Raw genomic sequence first — 14,724 nt, forward strand, 5'->3', positions numbered from 1 at the left:
TGCAGTAGCTGGAAAAAACCACATGGTGTGCAAATTGAATAAGAGTCTTTATGGGTTGAAGCAGGCACCAAGACAGTGGTACATGAAGTTTGACTCATTCATGAAAAGTCAAACATACATAAAGATCTATTCTGATCCATGTGTATCCTTCAAAATATTTTTTGACAATAATTTTATTATTTTGTTGTTGTATGTGGATGGCATGTTAATTGAAGTAAAAGACAAGGAGTTGATCGCAAAGTTGAAGGGAGATTTGTCCAAGTCATTTGATATGAAGGACTTGGGCCCATCACAATAAATTCTGGGTATGAAGATAGTTCGAGAGTGAGCAAAGAGAAAGTTGTAGCTATCTCAGGAGAAGTACATTGAACGCGTACTGCAACACTTCAACATAAAAAGTGTTAAGCCCGCCAACACACCTCTTGTAGGTCATCTGAAGTTGAGCAAGAAGATGTGTCCTACAATAGTGGAGGAGAAAGGGAACATGGCTAGAGTCCTTATTCTTCAGCAGTCAGAAGCTTGATGTATGCAATGGTATGCACCAGACCTAATATTGCTCATGCAGTTGACGTTGTTAGCAGATTCCTTGAAAATCCTGTAAAAGAACACTCGAAAGCAGTCAAGTGGATACTCGGGTACCTGAGAGGTACCTCGGGAGATTGTTTGTGCTTTGGAGGATCTAATCCAATCTTGAAGGGCTATACAGAAGTTGATATAGCAGGTGACATTGATAACAGAAAATTCACTACTGGATATTTATTTATATTTTCAGGGCGAGCTATATCATGGCAGTCAAGGTGGCAGAAGTGTGTCGCACTCTCTACAACTGAAGTAGAGTATATTGCCGCTAGTGAAGCTGGCAAGTTTGGCTGAAACGGTTCCTTCGAGAGCTTGGACTACATCAAAACGAGTATGTCGTCTATTGTGACAGTCAAAGTACAATAGACCTGAGCAAAAACACCATGTATCATGCAAGGACGATGCATATCGGCGTGAGATATTATTGGATTCGAGAAAGAATAGAGGATGCATCTATACAGGTCAAGAAGATCCATACAAGTGAGAATCCTTCGGATATGCTGACCAGGTGGTACCAATAGACAAGTTCGAGCTATGCAAAGAACTTATCGGCATGCACTCAAACTAGAATGCAGTGCTACCTCTTCTAGATGAATGAGACTGGAGGGAGAGATTGATGAGGTCCATCTTATTCGAAATAGGCATGTGCCTAAGGAAAATACTAGGCTGAAATTTCTTTGATTTGGCAGCCAACGTTGTTGAATTGTTAGCATTGAAGAAAAAGAAGGAAAAATGTGTGTAAATTGTCAAATATAGGAGGCTTGAGAGAGTGAGACTTCGGCTATAAAAAGAGAGCTTCGACTCTCATTTCTACATACCAACAAAGAGAAAGAAAGAGTGAGATTTCACAGACAGTGTATAAGAAAATAGTATGTGAGAAAAATAGAGAGTGAGCGATATTGTAGTGAGGTGGGAATATCAAAAGAGGGTTATTTCTTTTGAGTATTGTAGTATCCTTTGGAGTATTTTACTCGGACCTACAAAGTGTAAAATTCCTTGCTATAGTAATATCAGTAGCTCCTCTCGGTGCCGTGATATTTTCTCTTATTCAAAAGGGTTTTTCACGTAAAACTTTTGGTGTCGTTGTCACTCTTTTATTATTGTTAATTACCGTATCTCGGTGATATATTTTTATTCCGCTTTTATTACCGTGAATATTATTTCTTTTGGGGGTTTATTCCCAATACTCTTTTCCTCCCCGATTCTTGTTGTTTCTTCTCCATACCTCCCCAAAGAGAAACCAAAAATTTTGTAAATCAAAGAATCCCCAATTCTGTTTCTAAATCGTAGGCTCGTGCTCTGAACCCCCAACTTGGTTATCGAAATTTGGAAGTTTTAAAAGACATATTTATACTCTTTGTTTCAAGTTGACTGACACCATTGGCATTGTATAGTGTTACGGTGAGCTTGGATAATCTTCCTTTTATTTTTATTTTCTATTTTAAAGCTTATTGTTCTTCCTCCTTGGACATGCATTTATGTGAGTTTTTAACCAAGTGATGTATAGATGTGTGTGATTTTTCTTGGTTCATTGTTGTCTTATAGTTTTCGATCGCAATTCCTAGAGTTAGCATGTTGTTTTTAGCCTGAAAATGTTGTTATTATTTTCTCCTATTTCGGTTGTATCTTCTTCTTGCGGAATTATTAATATACTTTTCCCCATTTGGTTACCCAGTATTGGACATGCATATTCTGATGTTGCCAATTTGCATACATATTGAGATTACTGAGATATGTATATTATAAATATTGTGGGTCAGCATTGTCCTGCACTTGTATCAGTTTTTTTTTGCTTCAATTTCCTTCAAGACATGTTCAACGAGCTTCTGTACTTGGATTAGTATGTTTTTTCCTCAATTTCATTCAAGGCATGTTCGACGAAATTCCAAATGAAAGGAAGACATATTTGTGATAAATAGAGATGGGCTTGAAGAGACAACATGCATTCTATTTTGAAAGTACCACTGAGATAAGTTGAATTATTGGCTCAACTCTCATGTCTGTGACCATGCATGGTAAGCCCGAATTCGCTATATCAAAATTGTGATAATCTGAGTCAGACAGTAAGGCCTTTTTCATTTTGGGGCAGGGGAAGGCTGCAGAACAACTGATTTCATCCTTTTTCTTCTAAGTACTCACAGTTCTAAATCTGATTTGACAATCAATCTTCAAACAAAACTTGAGATATCATGCTTCCCTGCCTATGAATCTAACCAGCCGACTACACTTTGGTCGTCTTAAATAATATTATATACAGTTGAAATCGAGTTCGTCTACGACATGGAAGGTCGGGACTCGGAACATGGCAATATAGGACTAGAGATCGACTCCAAATCCCATCGGACTAGAACCCGGGGTGAGAACGCCTGCCTTCGAGAACGTTGAGTCAGTGATCCCGAAATCGACCCTAGCCCCGAACGAGTTCGAAGAAATATTGCTAGCATAACCAACGGAAGGCCAAAATATCTGTGACCGGTCGGATATTGCGGCGGGAATCTCGGCACGTATCAATAAGGAACCGACAATCAGGAAATCAAGAGATTTTTACCTTTTATAGAATTGTACCTAAAGTAGAACTCATCTACTATATAAATGGGGGTCTGATAATTCATTTAACACATGGTAACACACATTCCAAAGCAATACATTATTATTATTTCTCTTTAAGCTCTTGTTCTTCTGTATCTTGGCACCGATCGAAGTGCATCCGACTTGAGGGTGATTAACCTTCCAATGCTGAGACTATTCAATTCGTGTGGTTTGTATTTACTCTATAATTATTTATTTCAATTGCAACTTAATTTATCATTTTGTGTCAAGTTAATCTACGTATCCTTAAAATCACTTACAAATTCAATTACTATCCGATTTTGAGGGTAAACAGTTTGGCTCCCACAATGGGACTAAGGAGAATAGTGGTTATTTGATACAAATCTCCATAACACACACTATTTTACACTTGTTCTTTGAATTGTCTTTGATTTCAGGTAAGAATACAAAATGTCAGACTCTCAATCAGCACCCCTACATGTTGACAATGAGTCTAGTCATTACGGTGACAATAACAACGTAGCACTCGGTGACGAGATACCACCCGTTGATCCCATCGGAATTCCGGCCTCGAACCCGATTGACACTAATTCACATGTGGCTATCAACACATACCTGTCTACCGACCCCGAGAATAGCGTCCTTGGTGGAGCCCGATCGGTGGCTCAAAATACACAAAACATTGGAGGAGACGGGATCAATTTACGGGTGATCTTCGAAATATTGCAGGCTCAACATGTGGCGATAGCTCAGTTACAGAACCAAAGCCGCGCACCAAGCAGAGTTGAACCTGATCCACTCCTGGAAGTCACCCACAAGGATGAACCGGTCCTTGAGAGGTCAAATGAAAATGAATCGGGGACTAACCCCGAGATCATAAAGATGCTCGAGGAACTGACAAAACGGGTAGAATGGGGGGAGAAGAAAATCCAAGCTAATGACAAAAGATAGAAACCTACAATTCTAGGGTCGACCAAATCCCAGGAGCACCGCCGATATTGAAAGGCCTGGATTCCAAGAAGTTCGTACAAAAACCTTTTTCCTCCGAACGCGGCTCCAAAGCCAATCCCTAAGAAGTTCTGCATGCCCGAGATTCCTAAGTACAACGGAACGACCGACCCAAATGAGCATGTAACCTCCTATACATGTACCATCAAAGGGAACGACTTGGAGGATAATGAGATCGAGTATGTCTTGTTGAAAAAGTTCGGAGAAACCCTGTCAAAAGGAGCTATGATATGGGATCACAACTTACCTCCTAATTCTATTGACTCATTTGATATGCTTGCAAATTCTTTCGTGAAAGCACATGCCGGGGCTATCAAGGTCGAGACCAGAAAGTCAGACCTTTTCAAAGTAAAATAGAAGGATAATGAGATGCTTAGAGAGTTCGTGTCCCTGTTTTAAATGGAACGGATGGACCTGCCACCGGTCGCTGATGATTGGGCCGTTCAGGATTTCACCCAAGGACTCAACATTCGGAGCTCGTTGGCTTCATAACACTTGAAACAAAACCTGGTGGAATATACTGCCATCACTTGTGCCGATGTCCATAACCGATATAAATCAAAAATCAGGGTCAAAGATGATCAGTTAGGGGCCCCTTTCAGGTCTGTATCCCGTCAGAACCATCGACAGAGTCAAGAGAGACATCGATCGCGAACCGAGATCAAACAGGGATCGATATCAGCCGTACAATGGAGACCGAAGAAGTAGTGGGCCCGGGCGGAACTCTATGAGAAATGAAAGGATAAGTGACCGTGACCAAAGCAACCGGGGATTCATGAGCAAAAACAGCTGATGGGCCTAAAGGAGCGCCGATATTATTGGAGTACAACTTCAACGTCGATGTCGCCGCTATTGTATCTGCCATCGGACGCATCAAAGATACCAAATGGCCTAGACCTTTGCAGTCAGATCCATCCCAAAGGAATCCTAACCTAATGTGCAAATATCATGGCACTCATGGCCACAGAACAGAAGACTGCCGACAATTAAGAGAAGAAGTGGCCCGGTTGTTCAACAATGGGCATCTCCGAGAGTTCCTGAGTGATCGGCCCAAGAACCACTTCAGGAAGAGAGATTCCAAAAGCAGACCGAGCAGGAGGAACCTCAGCACGTCATTAACATAATCATCGGTGGGGTCGACATTCCTCAGGGGCCGATGCTGAAGCGCACCAAAGTATCTGTCACAAGAGAAAAGTAGACTCGGGATTACGTACCGGAAAGGACCTTATCTTTCAATGACGAAGACGCTGAGGGGATCGTGCAGCCCCATAATGACGTACTGGTAATATCGGTACTCGTAAATAAATCTCGAATTAAGCGTGTGTTAATTGATCCAAGTAGCTCAGCCAACATCATCAAATCAAGGGTCATGGAACAACTCGACCTACAGGACCATATCGTACCTCCGATCCGAGTCCTGAACGGGTTCAACACGGCATGCGAGACCACTAAAGGGGAGGTAACATTACCAGTGAACGTCACCGAAACCGTATAGGAAACTAAGTTCTATATAATCGAGGGGGATATGAGATACAACGCTTTGTTTCGGAGGCCATGGATTCACAACATAAGAGCAGTGCCCTCGATACTGCACCAGGTGATGAAATTCCCAACACCCAGCGGAGTCAAAACAGTTTTTGGGGAACAACCGGCCGCAAAAGAAATGTTCATGGTCGATGAAGTGATCCTAATATCCACAATCTCAATATCGGAGAATTCAAACCAGATGGTCAAAGACGTGACTAAATAGCAATCACTGATACCAACTCGGCAGAATCGAAAGAACGAGGGGTAGATGAGGACGATGACTACTGTAATGACTCGGCCGATCGTTTTGAGTATTTTAACCTCGTTCCCACATTTACTGCTCAATTTATACTTTATAGTTATTTTATGACTTATCGGGTTAGCTTGTTCGGGACCATAAGGATTTCGGAGTGAAATGAGACACTTAGTCTTATAATTAAAAACTTAAGTTGGAAAAAATGACCGGATGTTGACTTATGTGTAAACGACTTCGGATTTGAATTTTGATGGTTACGTTAGCTCCATATGGTGATTTTGGATTTAGGAGCGTATCCAAAAAATTATTTGGATGTCCGTAGTGGAATTGGTGTTATATAAATTGTTTGGAGGTGACGCACACGATAGTTGATGAGCGTGTGGACGTGCACCATTGAAGTTTTGACTTGAATAAATTCTGTGAAGTTGTAAAAAAAAAAATTAAAGAATCATGTTATTAGCTGAATATTTCCCACGTGTTAGAGAAATTGAGCTGAGGCTCTTATTAAAGATCATGATTAGGCTACGTGCCGATATTTTGGGACCCATGGGGTCGTGTTGTTATTAAATTAATTATTTTAAAAATGTACATTTCACACTCAGTCATATTCACCCATTGTGAGGATATTTATGGGATCGAGCTGCGCGCCGCAGCAGGACATATTTGCTTTATATATATTATTATTATATAGAACGGGGCTACCCGCCTGCAGGAGGCCTTATAGGCTTTATTATTATGGGATCGGACTGTGCGCCGCAGTAGGCCATATCGGCTATATATAGCGCTTGGGCTGAAGGAGCCCCTCCGGAGTCTGCACACACCCCTAGTGAACGTAGATGATTATATATTCGGGATGGACTTCCCAGGACATGGACTTGCCTTACTTATTTATATTGTGATGCATTTTCCTTGGACATGGATCTTGTTTGTAAAATTTACATTTGGGGATAAATTACCCCAGGGCTGGATTGGCCTTATACGGTACTGAGTGACTGATTGTCAGTCGATGTGTATATATATACGGGATGGAATATCCCTGGGATGAATTGACCATAAACAGTACCGAGTGACCGAATGATTTGTGACTAGTATTTACATGAGGTCTTTCTACTGAGATATCATATTCCTCATATCATGCAGTATTGATCTATTTCACTTGTACTGAGTTTAACTGTTGAACTTGAAAGCATGCCCACATTTTTGTACCACTATTTATACTGGATTGTACCTGAGGAGCTCGTCACTACTTTCAGCCCAGAGGTTAGTCTTGTTACTTATTGAATTATTTGTGCTCATACTACACTCTGCACCTCGTATGTAGATTCAGGTGCTTTCGGACACGGCGACTATTAGATCTCGGAGTACTATCGGTTGGAGACTATCAAGGTAGCTGCCTGAAATCCGCTGACCTTGACTTTCTTTCTTTCAGTTATTGTACTGTTCTATACTTTCAGACAGTGATTTTATAAGTCAGACTTTGTATTCATTTAGATGCTCAAGTACTCATAGACACTGGGTTTTGGGAGTGATTATATCTGTATTTGTGAGATTTCTTCCGTTAAAAATTTAAATTTTATGTGTTCAAACTTATTGATATAGTGATTTATTGAGATTGTTGGCTTGCCTAGTATTGAGTTAGGCGTCATCACGACAAGTGAGATTTTGGGTCGTGACAACTACGGGTCCTAGGTATACCTCCGATGACTCTGATGTTACATAATCAACGGTCGAGGAACTAGAGCAAGTCGTACTGAGTGAACACTTTTCCGATCGAAAGGTATACCTAGGCACGGGGTTAAGCCCGGAGCTCAGAAAAAAACTCATTCAATTTCTTATAGCTAACGAAGATTGTTTCGCTTAGTCCCACCTTGATATGATAGGGATCCTACCGGAAATAACCACTCACAAGCTAAGCTTGGACCCGAAGTTCCACCCGGTCAAGCAGAAGTGGAGACCCTAGTCTGATGTCAAACATGCTTTCATCAAGGACGAGGTATCTAAACACCTTAAAATAGGGTCTATTCGGGAGGTTATGTACCCGGATTGGTTAGGGAACATAGTGGAAGTTCCTAATAAACAGAATAAATTAAAAATGTACATAGACTATAAGGATTTGAATAAGGCATGTCCCAAGGACTCCTTCCCTTTGCCCAACATCGATCGCATGATCGATGCCACGACCGTCCACGAGATCCTTAGTTTTCTCGATGCCTACTCCGGGTACAACTAAATACGGATGAACCCTGGTGATCAGGAAAAAACCTTCTTCATCACTAAGTATGGAATGTACTGCTATAACGTAATGCCATTTGGATTAAAAAATGTCGGTGCCACCTACCAACGCCTAGTAAATCGGATGTTCGAGGAAAAAATAGGAAAATCAATGGAGGTTTACATTGACGACATGTTGGTTAAGTCCCTACGAGCAGAAGACCATTTAAAACATTTGCAAGAAACCTTCAGCATATTGAAGAAATACAATATGAAGCTGAACCCGAAAAATTATCCGTTCGGAGTTGGATCGGGTAAATTCCTCGAATTCATGGTATCTAACCGGGGAATCGAGATCAACACCGACAAGATCAAAGCCATCAAAGATATCACGGTTGTGGACAACGTGAATCTGAAGATATGCTTACATGCTGATACTGACTCATCTCTCTCATTATGGTAAGTAAAATAGTTGCCCGGCCCTATAAGGCGCTCGGCCATACTAGGCTTTGTATCTCGGCCATTCTGGGCTCTCTCATAGGCACTCGGCCACAGTAGGCTCGGTATATAACTTACCATCTAATGAGAGGTTACCCAATAGGGGCCTGCCCACCGATTATTGCTCGATGGTGATGAAATACTGTAATACTGTCCAATAGGGGCCTACCCACCAATTATAGCTCGATGGTGGTGAAAATACTGTAATACTGTATGTATATATATATATATATATATACCCTCTACTCTCTCGACTAGAAGAAGACAATACTTAACTGAATATAAAATCTCGATAAGGGAGAATACTATAACTTGAGACAAGGATAATGTACATAAATTCAGGAATACGAACTTCTCTTTATGTCTTGTTATCAAACGCATGTAGTTATGGGATCATGCCAAAATGAAGGAAAGCATTAGCCTTAAAATACATTATCACAATCAGTCCAATAACCATGTTGAACTCCTCTCGTCGCACTTCAATCTACAACAACGATAATAATGTTATCGTTAAGCTACGAAAGATGCAACTATAGTACAACGAACGACAATCTTATTTTATATTAAAACAGACAGCATCTCCCCTGTTTTCCTTGCAACCAAGTTTATAAACCAACAAGAACCCATACATACTTCACCTATATACTTTCATCACCACAACACAAATCAAGCTACACAACAACAAGTGCAAAAAATATCACCAACAAAATTACTATTTAACATGACGAACAACAAGCTCGAATTGAATCCCTTTTGATCCTTTGACCCCAAAGTCATTCATTCATTAACTTAAAAACATATCCAAAATGATATTAAGTACAATGGGAGGACTTCTAACCTCCTATTCATCTCCTAATTTACCCTTAAACAGCCCAACAATCCAATAACAATAACAAGTACAATTTTCCATTGCTATGTTGTCCTTTCTCTTCATATTCACAGTACCAACAACAAGTTCGACATGTAGAAAATATATTTATAATAACAACATCATAAGAAAGTCCTTTTTCAACGTTTCCAACCATTTAAAGCTCATGGAAACAACCTTCCCAAAACAGTCCATTAAAAACAATAACATCTCAAGCTATTTCAAGTCTCCTCTTATAGTATTTTGCTCAAATAATACAACCAACATACAAACAACTTCAAGCACATGTAGTAGGTTGTTATACTCACCTTAACCAGTAGAAACAACATGAAATTTCAGCTAAATACAGTCCACAACTATCCTCAATGACACCACAACACTATAGGTGTTGTATTCTCTTCTAGAATCAACTTTTGGTGTTCAAGTTGGTATGTAAACACTTGTAGTTCGCCTTGAAACTCCAATATATATGAAGGAGCGATTGATTAATACCTTAATCAACAAGAACAACATGAAACCTGAGGATACTTCACATTTAAAAATACTCCAAAATAGCCACAAGATGAAGAACTACGATCTATCAAGCACCATGAGATTTCTAGTGATGGATTCATGTCTTTATCTTTGGTTTTCACTCTAGAATCATGGAGGCTACTTTGAGAGTATTTTGGGAGAGTATAGGGTCTTGTTGGGTCAAAATATGAACCCAAATGAGCCTTGTCCCGATCTTTAAAGGTTGGAGAATCATCAACCACCTATGTGGGTTCCATTGGGAGCTGCTTGCGCAGTCTCGCAAAAATGTTAATATCTCTCTACGCTAATATCGTATCGACAAACGGTTTAATGAGTTAGAAACTAGACTAGTAGATCTTTGATTAGTAGGTGGATCATCCTGTAATTCTAAGTCTATTGGGATAAAATCTAAGATACATTTGACCTAATTTTCATCACATTATGAATGTAACTTGTGATGACCTTTGCCATCTTTTGTTCCACAACTCGCTTGACTTCAAAACATAACACACGACTATCATACGACTAAAAACACTTGTAACATAACCTTCTTATCGTATTAAGCACCCTAGTCTCACCCCAAAAGTACATGTTATAACATTTCTAACTTGTCAACTTTCGATGAAACTTATTTTTTTCAATTCGTTTAGCTCCTAAGTCTTCCAACCCTCTTGGTACTTGTTATTCATGATCTTAAATATTTGTAACCTCCACGACAACATGATTAACTTACTCTATGTACTTTAAAAGATGATTTTCATTTCTGTACTTACATCAATTGACTTATGATGTACTCTCACGTACGAAAACATGGGGTGTAACATGTGAGTCATAAATGACATAATGGGCCTATTCCAATTTTCAGATTCGGATTCCAACCCCGATATCAATAAAGTCAACTCCCGGTCAAACTTCCAAACTTTCAATTTCCTATTTTCGCCATCCCAAGCCAAATTTAACTACGGACTTCAAAATAAATATCTGGATATGCTCCTAAGTCTGAAATCACCATACGGAGCTATTGGAACCATCAAAATTCTATTCCGGGGTCGTTTGCACATAATTCATCATCCGGACAATTATTTCAACTTAAGCCTTAAATCTTGAAACTAAGTGTTCCAGTTCATTCTGAAACCTTTCCGATAAGTCACATGATTATAATTGAACACAGAATATTTAGTAAATGTGGGAACGGGGGTGTAATACTCAAAACAACTGGTCGGGTCTTTACAGTATGAATTGTGACTCTGTTATTCCTGTGGTACTGTATAGTTACCTGATCTTATTTGTAACTATGAAATCTCTACGTACTAGAGCTATTGAGCTATGATCCATGTTATAAACCATGTCTAGGCTACATGTTTATCCCGTTGGGACCTACTGAGGTCATTTTTGCTATTGAGTTATTTGCTTACATTGCAATTACATACTCAATCATACGCATTCATATGCATATCATATCTTAATCTCTGTTACCATTTATTAATACATCACATCATTATTTTTGGACTGATTTTCATGACATTGTGATCCCGAGAGACTGGAGAGATTGATGAATGCGCGAGGCCGAGAGCCTGATTGTGAGGATAGTGATGGGATCAGGCTGCATGTCGCAGCAGGTATTATTGATTTATGATGAGAGCAGGTTGCTCGCCGCTGCAGATGTTATTGATTTACGCCATGCTTGGCTTATTATAGCGCTTGGGCTGAAATTGCCCCTCCAAAGTCTGCACATCCACAGTAAGCGCAAGTACCTACTGAGTGCGAGTGTGAGTGCCGAGAGCGAGTGCTGAGTGACTGTGAGGAATGAGTGACTGTGAGGAATGAGTGACTGTGAGGACTGAGTGACTTGGATGACTGAGTGAATTGATACTCTGGGAGTATGCATATGGTTTATTCACTGTGTTGTATTACATTCGACATGCACACTTGACATACAGGCATAAAGATGCAGTTTCCTCATGATGTACAATATTGCGTCATTCATGACTTCACGTACACATTAACATGTAGGCATAGAGATGTATTGTTCCTCATGCCATTTGAAAATAAAACATTTACCTGTTGAAACTTTTGGGAAAAATCACAGTTTTACAAACTTACTCATATTTTGGTAATTTCGGTTTAAGATTTGGGTTTTCACTGATACACTTGAAAAGAATGCCTATTTTCTGGAACTGTAAACGAGCTGAGTATTATATCTCTGAGTTACTTCTTTTATCACTTTTATTATGTTGTTTTGAACTGTTGTTGGCTATTGGTGTTGGACTCCGACCTTTGTTCTAGCTCGTCACTACTTTCAACCTAAGGTTAGGTTTGTTACTTATTGAGTACACGAGGTCGGTTGTAATCAAACTATACTTCTGCACCTTGCGTGTAGATGTTGGATATTGATGTTGCTGAGTACGGCAGGAGCTGGATCGAAAGATGTACCTGCATTCCGGTTATGGCTATCACTAGTCCTTGGTAGCATTTGATTCAAATTATGTTCATTTACATTCCAAACAGATGTTGTAATTCTTTCAATTCAGTTTTGTAAAGAAATCTAAATCTTAGACGCTTATGATTTGTACTACCAGTCCTTGGGGAGTTGTATAAAATTCGGTTATCTCATCTTTAACTCACATCAGTATTATTATATTGTATTGTATTGTTAATTGGCCTACCTAGCGGGTTGGGTTAGGTACCATCATGACGATTTAGATTTTGGGTCGTGACAGTAAGAATGATATTACAACTCATGTATATTGAGTAAGAATCAACCCAAAATATCATTAACAACTTACCTTCGTTGGTTGGACTTGATTTGAGCTTAAAATCGCCTCTTGACATCAAGAACCCTAACCCCAAAAGCTCAAAATAGCCTCTCTCTCTCTCTCTCCGACCTTGTACTTATAGGCCCAAATTTTTGGGTTTCGGATGCTTCCCCGGATGCTTCCCCGGATGCAGTTCACTCCTCCTCCAAGCCCGGACGCGGACCCGGATGCTATGATAGTACTTTACTGCCAGCATTTGGTAATGTGATCATAACTTCTTGTAGGAATGTTTAAATGATGAACGGTGTGAAGCGTTAGAAACTAGACTCGAATAACTTTCATTTGATAGGTTGTTCACCACATAACTCCTTATATTTATCTAGATATACTCGTCTAAAGTTAGATCTTGCGCGTGCTCATTTGGAACTTTAGTCTATCATGTAATTTTCAACTTGACTTGTCCCAAGGGCTCTCCTTAGGGCCTATATCACTTCAAATATACCTAGTACACTTGTTATTATGTTCATGGGATATCTTTTATATTATTAATTAACACTCGCATACAAATAAATCTAATTAGTATACGTCAGACCTCTCAATGACCTTATAACATTCGAAACTTTTTCGGGGTGCTACATATGGTCGTTCTTTGTTGAAGTATTCCAGTTTTGTAGGATTCAATCTGGCCCACTCGCTATGTTTCTCATCCTAAATGTAAGATGTAAAGGACTATGACTACTGTACATTGTTACCTGTCGAATGAGAATAATCTGGCTTCTCTTTTTAGTACATGTCATACGAGAGTAAAGATCACCGTGAGATAAGCATCAGCTATTCCAAGCTATTTGTTTGTAGCGCATTATACCTTGACATCTCCTCTTTTCTTTTAAAGTTTTTCCGTAAAAATGAAAATTAGTACTAGCTTGATGAATGATACGAGATTTTAAAGAAAATGAAAAAGTTTAAAAGAGGAATGTGACTCTTAAATTTGAAAACTGTTTAAACAATGATAATTGTGTTCTGTAAGGAGTTTGCCTTCACCATTAGGTTCTTATGCTTATATTATAATTGGTGAATGCATTATTGTACATGCAAAATGATTTTAGGGAAAAAAGATTAGAGGATTCTGGCTATGCAGTTGGGACACGAATTTTGGAATTCCTCTATCATATGGAAAAAGGTATGAAATTACTCTTGCAATTTAATCCCTGCTATTTTACTTTTAACTATAATTGGTAAATACAAATCTTGACTAGGAAGCTGGGAGATAGAAAAAAATTATAGAAAGGAGAGAAAGTAAAACAAAGAGTAGAGTTTCGTAGACGTATAGCTCAATAAAATATGTAAGAGCTTATTAGACTCCGGAGGACTCTTTAATTCTTTATTTGGTTCAGTTCCAACCTCCAATCAACGTAGTTGTTTTTATTTGGAAGTTGGGTAGTATATTATTGAGCTTGTGATACTTTAGTAAAGAACCAATAAAAACAAATTTGACACAGGTTTTTGGTTATATTGTAGGATTATTATGGATCATCAATACATATTTTTTTCCAGAACATATGCTTGCTCACTTTTAAATGCTGCTGGATGAACACATATACACACTTGCTATTCCAATTGTCAATGAAAAAGTAGTTGTGAGGTCAATAGGGAACTAAGTGCACAAAGAACATTATAAAAAAATGACCATAGTGGTGAGGGCCTTAGCTTCAATGTTGTCAAGGCTATGTTTTACTTTTGAATAATGCAAATAACCCCAAACAAGGAACGCTTTAGTTTTCAGATGTTTAAGCCAGCAAAAATGATGGTTAAATGTAGTAATCATAGGAGACAATCTTAATTTTTTAACTGACATAAAAAATATTCTAACATATTAATGCCCTTTGTAATTCTGAAGATGTAACGACCTGACCGATCGTTTTGAGCATTTACATTCCGTTCAGCTGTTTGAAATCTTG

General features: G+C 39.1%; 1 protein-coding gene across 5 annotated transcripts in view; it reads left to right on the plus strand.

Moving 5' to 3' along the window:
• Nucleotides 1-14,724, plus strand: part of LOC104091606 (F-box/kelch-repeat protein At3g06240-like) — a 126,146-nt gene that overhangs the window by 108,489 nt on the left and 2,933 nt on the right. For 2 of the 5 annotated variants that reach the window (XR_004503046.2, XR_011414136.1), the window contains exon 1: nucleotides 13,536-13,946. The exons of 1 other annotated variant lie outside the window; for it this stretch is intronic. The gene's annotated coding sequence lies outside the window, so the exon portion shown is untranslated. Of the gene's footprint in view, nucleotides 1-7,241; nucleotides 7,307-12,390; nucleotides 12,649-13,535; nucleotides 13,947-14,724 lie in introns of those variants that run through there. 2 more of the 5 variants (XR_011414131.1, XR_011414130.1) reach the window with 2 other exon arrangements.

Source organism: Nicotiana tomentosiformis, chromosome 2, assembly GCF_000390325.3.
Source record: "Nicotiana tomentosiformis chromosome 2, ASM39032v3, whole genome shotgun sequence".
NCBI lineage: Eukaryota > Viridiplantae > Streptophyta > Magnoliopsida > Solanales > Solanaceae > Nicotiana > Nicotiana tomentosiformis.